Below are 9,856 nucleotides of genomic sequence, written 5' to 3'. Positions count from 1 at the left end.
ATGACAAGATAGGATTGATAGTATGAGAGACAAGAGAAAACCCAACCATAGTGAGATATCCGATTCTTCCAAATGAAGCACTAGCATGTAAGAAACTTCATCTTGCAAATCCTTCACTTGGCTACCCCCCTTAAGAAGAGATATACTAGAGACACGAAAGGGTAGCTTGCACCTTCTTCTAGATACGTTAGCTAGCATAAAGGCGTTCTGACATCCTAGAGAAACTCATGTGCATAGGGAAGAACATGAAATCTGAAATTCCTTGCGAGCAGAATAACAACAGCGCAGTAAAACAGCTGTAACACTCATTCTGTTAATCCAATGAAGTTTTACCTTATACCGTTGGAAAGATTATCAAATCCTCCACAACTTCCTTATAGAACACTTTTCCAAATTCTATAGTTCAGGCAGTCGAAAACGGTGCACAACAGAAACTGTTCCAGGTTTCAGACAGCACAGGTGCATCATCTTCTGATTTTCATAGCTCCATAACCAAAATAGCTATCAGGGTGATTCTTGTGGTCGGAGAAAGATATTGAAGTCTACTATTGTCTAGAATTTTGTCATGATTTTTGGTCGTCCAAAAACAGAGATATAAGCCGATAAAGGCAGGTTGCTCAGAAAGGCATGATAGAGAAAACAGGAGATAACCAAAATCCAACTATTTATTTCATTAATCCTTATACCTTAGACCTATAAACTAAATGAAATTGTGGGAAAACACCACAAGATCATTACACTCATTACAAAGATCCAAACCAAGCATTATCATAATGACAAACCAACTGAACAATAAAGGTTCACACTTCAAACATTGACTCAACTTGCGATACTATCGTCCTCTTCATATTAAGGGTAAGGATCCTAAAGCTTCTCCTCTGATGATGTAAGAAGGTGCTAAGAGAAGATTCTAAAAGCATACCAAATCAAGAAGTGAAGATGAGACCAAAGACTTTAAGATAAGCACCAAGGAGGAGTTGAACATCAAGGATAGGAATATAGTAGAGAAGAAAAGATCTAGGTTTATAGAACAAGGATGTTATAGCAATTCCTAAATCTTAAGATGGCCTATTTCTAACTAGGCTTATGTTCTACAGTCAGCATTGCTCTAATACCACTTCATAGCACATGGTTTTAAGGACAAAACCAGATACACACCATATGTGAGCCTAGAAAAGTCAAATCACACATATGGCTACAAATAGAGGTAAGATCAATAGACAATGCTTAATATATAACATATTAGTATAGAGGATACAACCTTAGATAGTAGACAGCGGAAAGACTCTACATTCTTCAGGCAAAGGCTCCAAATCCACAGGGACAACTGATTAGTTGATCACAAGCCTAACTGCTCCATAATCTAGCAATCTGGTACCCATCCGGGATTTTTATCCAAAGTATTGAAAATAAGACAAGCGTAAGTACATGTCATACTCAGCAATATAACATGGGGTTCATGAGGCTCAAAAGGTTGACACTGGTTTAACTACGGTTAGCTTTTATGAGTCACAATTTTAAGCGATTGAGTAGCAATAAGTTTATCTTAAGCCCATATAAACACATGATCAGGTAAACATGAATAATGAATAGCATAAACAATTAACCATTAATGATCATCTATTCCGTAAGAGTTCCAAGGTCACTCGTGACCGTGAGCACGGCTGATATACCAGTTTTACACTCTGCAGAGGTTGTACACTTTCACCACGAGCCATGATTTACCCTTTCACCCAAGGTCATGAGCCTCTTTACCCACTACTAAGGAAGGTCGGCAAGGTTCACTATGAAGCCTTTCAAAAGTTCGTCTAACAAGTTAGGGCCGCTAAGGATTCCCCATCAACCAGTAAGATCCCTCCCCCAAGGTGTGACTAATAAAAAAGACAAAGAAACCAAAGTGCACTCCCTTGGCAGGTCGCGAGATCAAATCAATCGAAGCCCCTCTCGCCCCTTTCGGTAACCACTAACAAGCTAGAAAAGGTCATCATACTTAACAAAAGCTAGAGCCATGTAGCACTCATGGTTGTACTATAACTCCCGGTTGACCACTTACAGATAAGTCCTTAGGGAGAGAAATCTAGAGCATCACAAAAACTATGCTCTAGCCCCCTTGTTCCTTGTTGCTAAAAAGCATCTTTTAGTGTTTATTGCATATTCCATTAGTCAAGTTACAAGATCATGGTCTTTAATTGAGCGCTAGCATCATACTACCCAAATGCATAAACCCATAGGAATCAAGGTACAAGGTAGCAAAATATTAGGAAACTCTTAGTGGTAAGCAAAGTAGACACATGTAGTATGAATTAAATGATTAAAGGTAAATAGGACAACAAGGATGATCCCATGCTATACTTGCTTAAAACTCAGATCCTTCTTCTAGTCCAATCCTTCAATGAATTGCTTCTGGACTCACCACGTATAGCTCACCGACTGGATGATATCATAAAGCACCACACAAGCATCCAAGCACAAACATGCATAACATACAAATATAGCTAAATTAGAGCAATACACCAATGAAAAAATTGAAAACTAATCTACGCATTGCTATGAGCACATAAATGCGAAAAGCACTCTAATCGGAGCTACATTGATGAAGAAACATCTACCGGAAGAATTACTTTTATATATGAAGAAGAAAATTGTAGGCTTCAATTATTTTAACTATATAAAATCATATATATATGATATTTTAGAGAAATATCCAAACTGAATTAAGTCAAATTATATTCGAATTAGAAAACTAAAGTATAATTAATCATATTTTATTTATAAATCTAGTTACATAATTATTATTCAAGTTAAGATTTAAATCATGAAATTTCTGATCGAGTTGCATGGTAAACACAATTCTGGGCCGAGGCCTTGGTGGCTGCCAGGCCGAGGGAAGGGGAGAGAGTGGGCCTTCAGGCCAAATGGGATAAAGGGAGATTTTCTCCTTTTATTTTGTTTTATTTTATTTCAAAGCCATTTTCAAATATGATTTTAAATCAATTTGAATTTGAGTCAAAACCAATTAGTACAAAAACAAAAGTGCACCAGCATGAATGCACAACAATGTTACTAACCTTATGATGAGTTTTAATTTAATGAAAAATTATTATTTCCCTATGTTTTCATGAACACAAAATACATAATTAAATCATTTCATCTCTATTTCAAAAAGAAGAAAATTTTAGGGTGTTACAAAGATGGGAAAGGTTGACACCACTCTCTTCACCAAAAAGCTAGGCAATGAGTTGTTTGTGTTGTAAATCTATGTTGATGATATCATATTTGGATCAACCAATTAAGATTTTTGTGAGGAGTTTGGAAAGATGATGGCAAGTGAGTTTGAGATGTCTATGATTGGAAAGCTTAGTTACTTCCTTGGTCTTCAAATCAAGCAAATAAAGAATGGTAGATTTGTGAGTCAAGGCAAGTACATCAAAGACATGCTCAAGAAGTTTGGAACGGACTGAGCCAGGGACAACAGGCATGATAAAGAAGAAGTGCAGGGGTTCTTTAGAAAAAGTGCAGGGACGATGGGTTATATAATTAAAAATTTGGAGGACTCTTTAGCAAAACCGCCAACCAAAAGGGTATATTCTAATCTAGGACGTGAATCCTAGATCGGATGGTCGTGATGCGTTGGGGAAGAGATGGCTAGCCGAAACATGACTCCCAGCGCTGTGGTGGCCATGGATGGCGACGAAGAGCTCGCTGGCACAACTCGAGGAAGGGCCTAGGGCCTCTGTTGGACTCAGGGAAAACACTGGGATGTGGAGGAGAGAACGTTGATCTCACCTCGGCACTTTGCACGGACAGAGTAGGAGCGGAAGAGACACGGGGCTTGGTAGGGTGGATGGTAGCTTCCTGTCAAGGACGACGACGGCGTGTGAGCAATAGAGACCTAAACGGGTAGAAGTAGATGGCACCTATGACTTCATAACCTTAGTGCGAAACTCAACAGCGGGTCAAGGACGAAAGGGGAGCAACAGACGGCATTGGCGACCTTGCTCTGCTCATCGGCGAGATCTGAGCGACGATGGTGGGGCGCTATGGTTCACAGAGGTGGCTGTAGATCGAAACGAGGGCGCGTGGCATCCGGACTTGGGTTTTATAGGGCATAGGCGTGGAGGCCACACGAAAATCTCAGAAAATTGGGCTCTACGGTGGCGGGATTTCCCGAACGGAGTCCGCTTTGGGCACGGCCAGAGGCGGAAGACAGCTGACGCATGGGTCCCACCGGTCAGCGAGACAAGGGTGCAGCGCCCAGACGTCAGACAGAGAGAGAGAGGAGAGCTATCGTGCGGGTGGCTGCTGGGCCGGGTGGTTAGGCAGGCCATCTGGGCTTTGGCGCGTGCGAGCCGGTGGAGTGAAGCTGGGTTGGGGGAAAGAGTGCGGAGGCGGGCGGAGAGGAATTCTGGTCTGAGGCCTTGGTGGCTGCCAGGCCGAGGGAAGGGGAGAGAGCAGGCCTTCGGGCCAAATGGGAGAAAGGGAGATTTTCTCCTTTTATTTTGTTTTATTTTATTTCAAAGACATTTTCAAATATGATTTTAAATCAATTTGAATTTGAGTCAAAACCAATTAGTACAAAAACAAAAGTGCACCAGCATGAATGCACAACAATGTTACTAACCTTATGATGAGTTTTAATTTAATGAAAAATTATTATTTCCCTATGTTTTCATGAACACAAAATACATAATTAAATCATTTCATCTCTATTTCAAAAAGAAGAAAATTTTAGGGTGTTACAAAGATGGGAAAGGTTGACACCACTCTCTTCACCAAGAAGCTAGGCAATGAGTTGTTTGTGTTGCAAATCTATGTTGATGATATCATATTTGGATCAACCAATTAAGATTTTTGTGAGGAGTTTGGAAAGACGATGGCAAGTGAGTTTGAGATGTCTATGATTGGAAAGCTTAGTTACTTCCTTGGTCTTCAAATTAAGCAAATAAAGAATGGTAGATTTGTGAGTTAAGGCAAGTACATCAAAGACATGCTCAAGAAGTTTGAAATGGATGATGCTAAAGCTATTAGTACACCAATGGGGACAAATGAAAGCTTGGATAGTGATGCTAGTGGCAACATGGTGGATCCAAAGATGTATCGGTCAATGATTGGAAGCCTACTCTATGTGACCGTATCAAGGCCAGATGTGATATTTAGTGTATGCATGTGTGCTAGATTTCAAGCCTCACTAAGAGAGTCATTTGAAGGCCACCAAGAGAATATTGAGGTACTTGAAGCATACACAAAATGTTGGATTGTGGTATCTCAAAGGAGTTAGATTTGAGTTGATTGGATATTTGGACTCCGATTATGCGGGATGCAAAGTTGAGAGAAAGAACACATCGGGCACATGTCAACTATTGGGAAGATCACTTGTGTCTTGGTCATCAAAGAAGAAAAATAGTGTAGCACTTTCAATCGCCGAAGCGGAGTTCATATCGGTCGGTAGTTGTTGTGCTCAATTACTTTGGATAAAGGCTCTTTAAGTGATTTTGGAATCAAGTTCAAACAAGTGCCATTGCTATGTGACAATGAGAGTGCTGTGAAGCTCACCAATAATCCGGTTCAACATTCAAGAACAAATCACATAGATGTCCGCCATCATTTCATAAGAGATCACCAACAAAAGGGGACATTTGCATTAAAAGTGTGGGCACCGATGATCAACTTGCCGATATCTTCACCAAGCCACTAGATGAGAAAATGTTTTGCAAGCTAAGGAATGAATTGAACATACTTGACTTCTTAAATATGTGTTGATGCACCCCCATATATGACATGCCTCTCCTTCGAGCAAAGCAAGGTAAAGTTGATTGATATGTCATTCATCCATTACTAAGGACTTGTTTAGTGCATCTAGTCATTCCTATCATGTCTTAGGCTCATTCATGAAAATCAAAAGAATTTGATGCTTGTATGGTACCACTATTGCTTGTATGCTTGAAATGATCTAGTGGTAGCATATGACATGTTTGTGGGCTTGTGAACCTAGTGTTTAATCTAGAAAATGAGCTATAAATGTTTAACTCAACATGGTACAAGAGAACCCTTATTTAGAGGTGTGAAGAAGCTTGTCCTTGGATCAAACCGAGTTAAATATCTTTGCAAGTGATCTAGATTGAACCAAATTAGGAAAATGATCCTCACTTCACATGGTTTTACCCCAACCTATCTAAAATTTGAGCTCAAATTTTGTGCTAATTGTTGACAAAGGGGAGAGAATTCACAAAGATAGTAAGATAGGGGGAGCAAACAAATAAAATGACATTATAAGGGGATCAATTAAAATTTGAAGCACACAAGTAGGGGGAGCAAGCTCATAAACTTGTATGCTGCATTTGTAAGTGCATTTACATATGTTTGCTTGCATGGCACAAGTTCTTAAATTCCCTATCCATGCTTGTGTGGTGTATGCTAGATTATAGGAAATAATTGATGAAATGAAAAACTAGCATACATAGGATAGCTAGATATACCTTGATCTTTTACAAGTGGTACTAGAGCCTTGCTTCTAATGTTGATCTCATGAAGTATCTAGTTTGTCTTTGCTTTTCAAGTAATATCTAGCAAATCATGGTGCTAAGGATGGTGTTCAAATGGCAACTCCGATTGGTATCACGCTTCAAAGGTCCATTCCTTACACCTTAGCATCATTTGGTAGCTATTACTCTTGTAAACTTCTAATCCATGCATATGTGCTTGCTTTCAAATCCAAACTCTTAGCACATATGTAGGGGGAGCTAATAGTACCAATTTGGGTTGATGAAACTTGTCCATAATCCTTTACACATGGTAAAATGCTTAGGCAAGCAACAAGAATCCAAAAAGATTTTATTGAATATCTTTATAAATAGGTTGTCATCAATTGCCAAAAAGGGGGAGATTGAAAGCCCTAGTTTGGTTTTGGATAATTGATGAAACCTAGGACTAACCTTTGATCTAAGTATGTGAATTAGAAAAGGTGGTCCAATCCAAGTGATAGAGCAAGATGAGGTCCATGGAGATGAAGATGGACATGTGTTGATGGTGATCAAGCTCAACTTGGAAAAGAAGAAATAGAAAAACAAAAACCGAGAAGATCAAGGCAAAGGTATATGATAGGTTTTTGTTTTGCACTCAAGGCACCAAAGAGGGTGTGAGTGACTTAGGATCGATAGTCATACTCTAGAGAGGGGAAATCTTTGGCTAAACGGATTATCAAGTGCCACTAGGTGGCATGACTTTTGCATATGCATTTAGGAACCTAGTGTGCTAACTTTGACCCTTGTGAAATACTTTGAAAAATGCTAACACACATGCACACAAGTTCTATACTTTGTTGTTAGCAAGTTGGAAGCAAGGGTGAAGTGGTTGTGTACTTAGAAAAAGACAAAGTGTTGAAAGTCTATGACCGAACGCTGGCCGCGGGGTGACCGGACTCACCCTGGGCGCGTCCCTATCATTTATAGGCGAGACAGCATGACTGGCTGAGAGCGGCAAGGCGTGATCGGACGCAGCCCCTGCCTTGATCTGCGCATCCAGTCACATGGTGAAAGGCGTCGGCTTCACACGATCGGACACGTAGGGTGCACGTTAGGTCAGTTGTGACTTAGGCGGACGTTGGCTTCGTGGGTATGCGTAGAGAAGAGAAGCGAGGACCAAACACCGACGTGTCCGATCAAAAGAAAACACCTCGGGGAGCTTATTGGAAACGACCGGACCCTGAGTGGCACCGAGTTCGGTCGCTGCTCAAGCGCGTCCAATCATAACTTAACCGGTCGTGTACTCGAGATTCAACCATTGAGATCAAGCGGCTCTAGTTCAAACGAGGACATGTGGATGGCTGTAGGCGACCAGACGCTGGCCGATCGGACGTAGGGGCGCGTCTGGTCAGTGCGTCCGGTCAGCCCGAGAGTACCCAATGACTCTTTGAGTCTTGGGGCTCTATAAATAGGAAGGTACCAGCTTGGGGCTCACTCTCTAGCACTTTGACATACTTGACATCCTTGTGAGCCTAAGCAAACACCTTCCACTCATCTCCATCATTGATTCATCATCATAGTGAGATTGGAAGTGATTCCAAGTGCATTTGCTTGAGTTACTGCATCTAGTGGCACTTGGGGATCGTTGTGGCTGTAGATTTCTTATTTCTCTTGGTAGTTACCGCCACCTAGATGGCTTGGAGCTGCGGAGGGGGATTGACACGAGTTGGTGTTTGTTCATGGGCATCTCCTGGTGATTGTGAGGGGTCTTGTACCTTCCATAGTGGAGAACCAAAAGGTAACTCTAGTGGATTGCTCATGTCATTAAGTTACCTCACTTATGGGTAGGTTCTTGCGGTGTCCAATTGTGTGGACGAGGTTTGTGCAACACCTCTTAGCTGCTGAACCACCAAGTGTTGGTCGACACAACGGGGACTAGCAAGCACGTGAACCTCGGGAGAAAAATTAGTTGTCCCTTGCCCTTTGGTATTCTCTCGGTGATTGAATTGGTATTCATCTTGTGATTGGTTCACTCCTCTATGCGGCGGTATATTCACCCTACTCACTCATTTATATTCCCGCAAACTAGTTGTAGCAAGCTCTTTAGTGTAATTAGAATTGAGAGCTTGCTTTGTATCTTAAGTTCATCTAATGGAGCTCTTTAGTGTAGCAAGTTTGAGAGCTCTTAGTGAGTAGCAACATAGCCTCTTGTGTGCCTAGTGATCATAGCAACTAGAATTGTTGGATAGGTGGCTTGTAACCCTTGTAGAGCTAGAGCAAGTTTATATTTCGCTATTTGTCATACTAATCAAATTGCTCTAGGGATCTTGTAGATTTTTAAATAGGCTATTCACCCCCCTCTAGCCATATTAGGACCATTTAGCCCGCCAATGCCTCGGTGCCTGCAAATGGGTCTTCGCCCCCAACGCCGATGGGTGGTGGGAGATCCTACACCGACAGGAGGCGAGACCTATGGCTGCCTCAGTTGAGCCTCGCCACGACTTGAGTCTGCGCGCAGAGGCTTGGAAGATCCCCACATAGCTCCACGACAGATGTTTCAACTACCTCTCCTACTCGCACTGGGTAGCGACTTGCCGATTGCCACGACGTTGCCTGCGTTGCCACGGATTCAACCACCTCGCAAGGGACTGCAAGCGGTCCAAGTCAGCACCTAAGGGTGGTGGTTTGCCTCACCGCTCAGCTCATGTCGATGACCCACCGGCCTCCCTGTATGTATCCCTCGACAATCCACCGACCTCAGATGGGACCATGCAGGGAGTCATGGGGGTGCCGATGGCAACCATCAATGCTGGAGACAATGCAGATGGCGCAGGGGTGAGTCGGCAACGGACATCAGCATAGGCGCGCCTACCGATGACGCCACTGCTTCGACTGCCACACGCTGCTTCCTCGAGCCAGATCCGCTGGTGGAGGCGCTGTGCGAGGGCGTAGGACCTCCCACTTGGTTCGACTCGGTCGACCGGATGCTGGATGAGCTTGCCGCCTCGCTCATCACAAGCCAACCAGTGGTCAGACCAGCGCCTGGGGCTTGCATGCTGCGGACACTAGTTCTCCGGTGATGGCTCCTCAGTGCACGACGGAGCCGCCTCAGTCGTGGCCTGTGCATGGCATGCCTCCATAGATGGGGCAGCCCATTATCGTGGGTGATGTGGCGCCAGGGGACGATGGTGAGGTCTGGCCACCTGGGTTCGAGCCGGCCAAGCACATGGCGGGTACTTCTACGCTGACGCAGGCAGCAAGCCGGATAGCCAAGCCACGCCCGACCCTAGCAACGTGGCACCCACGTCGCGCGAGGCCGCTCGGCATCTCGCACGGTTTACCGAGGAGGTACAACTCAAGCGAAGTTCATCCTTAATCGTCACTCCACCAAGGCA

The sequence above is a fragment of the Miscanthus floridulus genome, chromosome 2 (assembly GCF_019320115.1).
Source record: "Miscanthus floridulus cultivar M001 chromosome 2, ASM1932011v1, whole genome shotgun sequence".
Lineage (NCBI taxonomy): Eukaryota > Viridiplantae > Streptophyta > Magnoliopsida > Poales > Poaceae > Miscanthus > Miscanthus floridulus.
Note: the sequence above shows the minus strand (reverse complement) of the source record.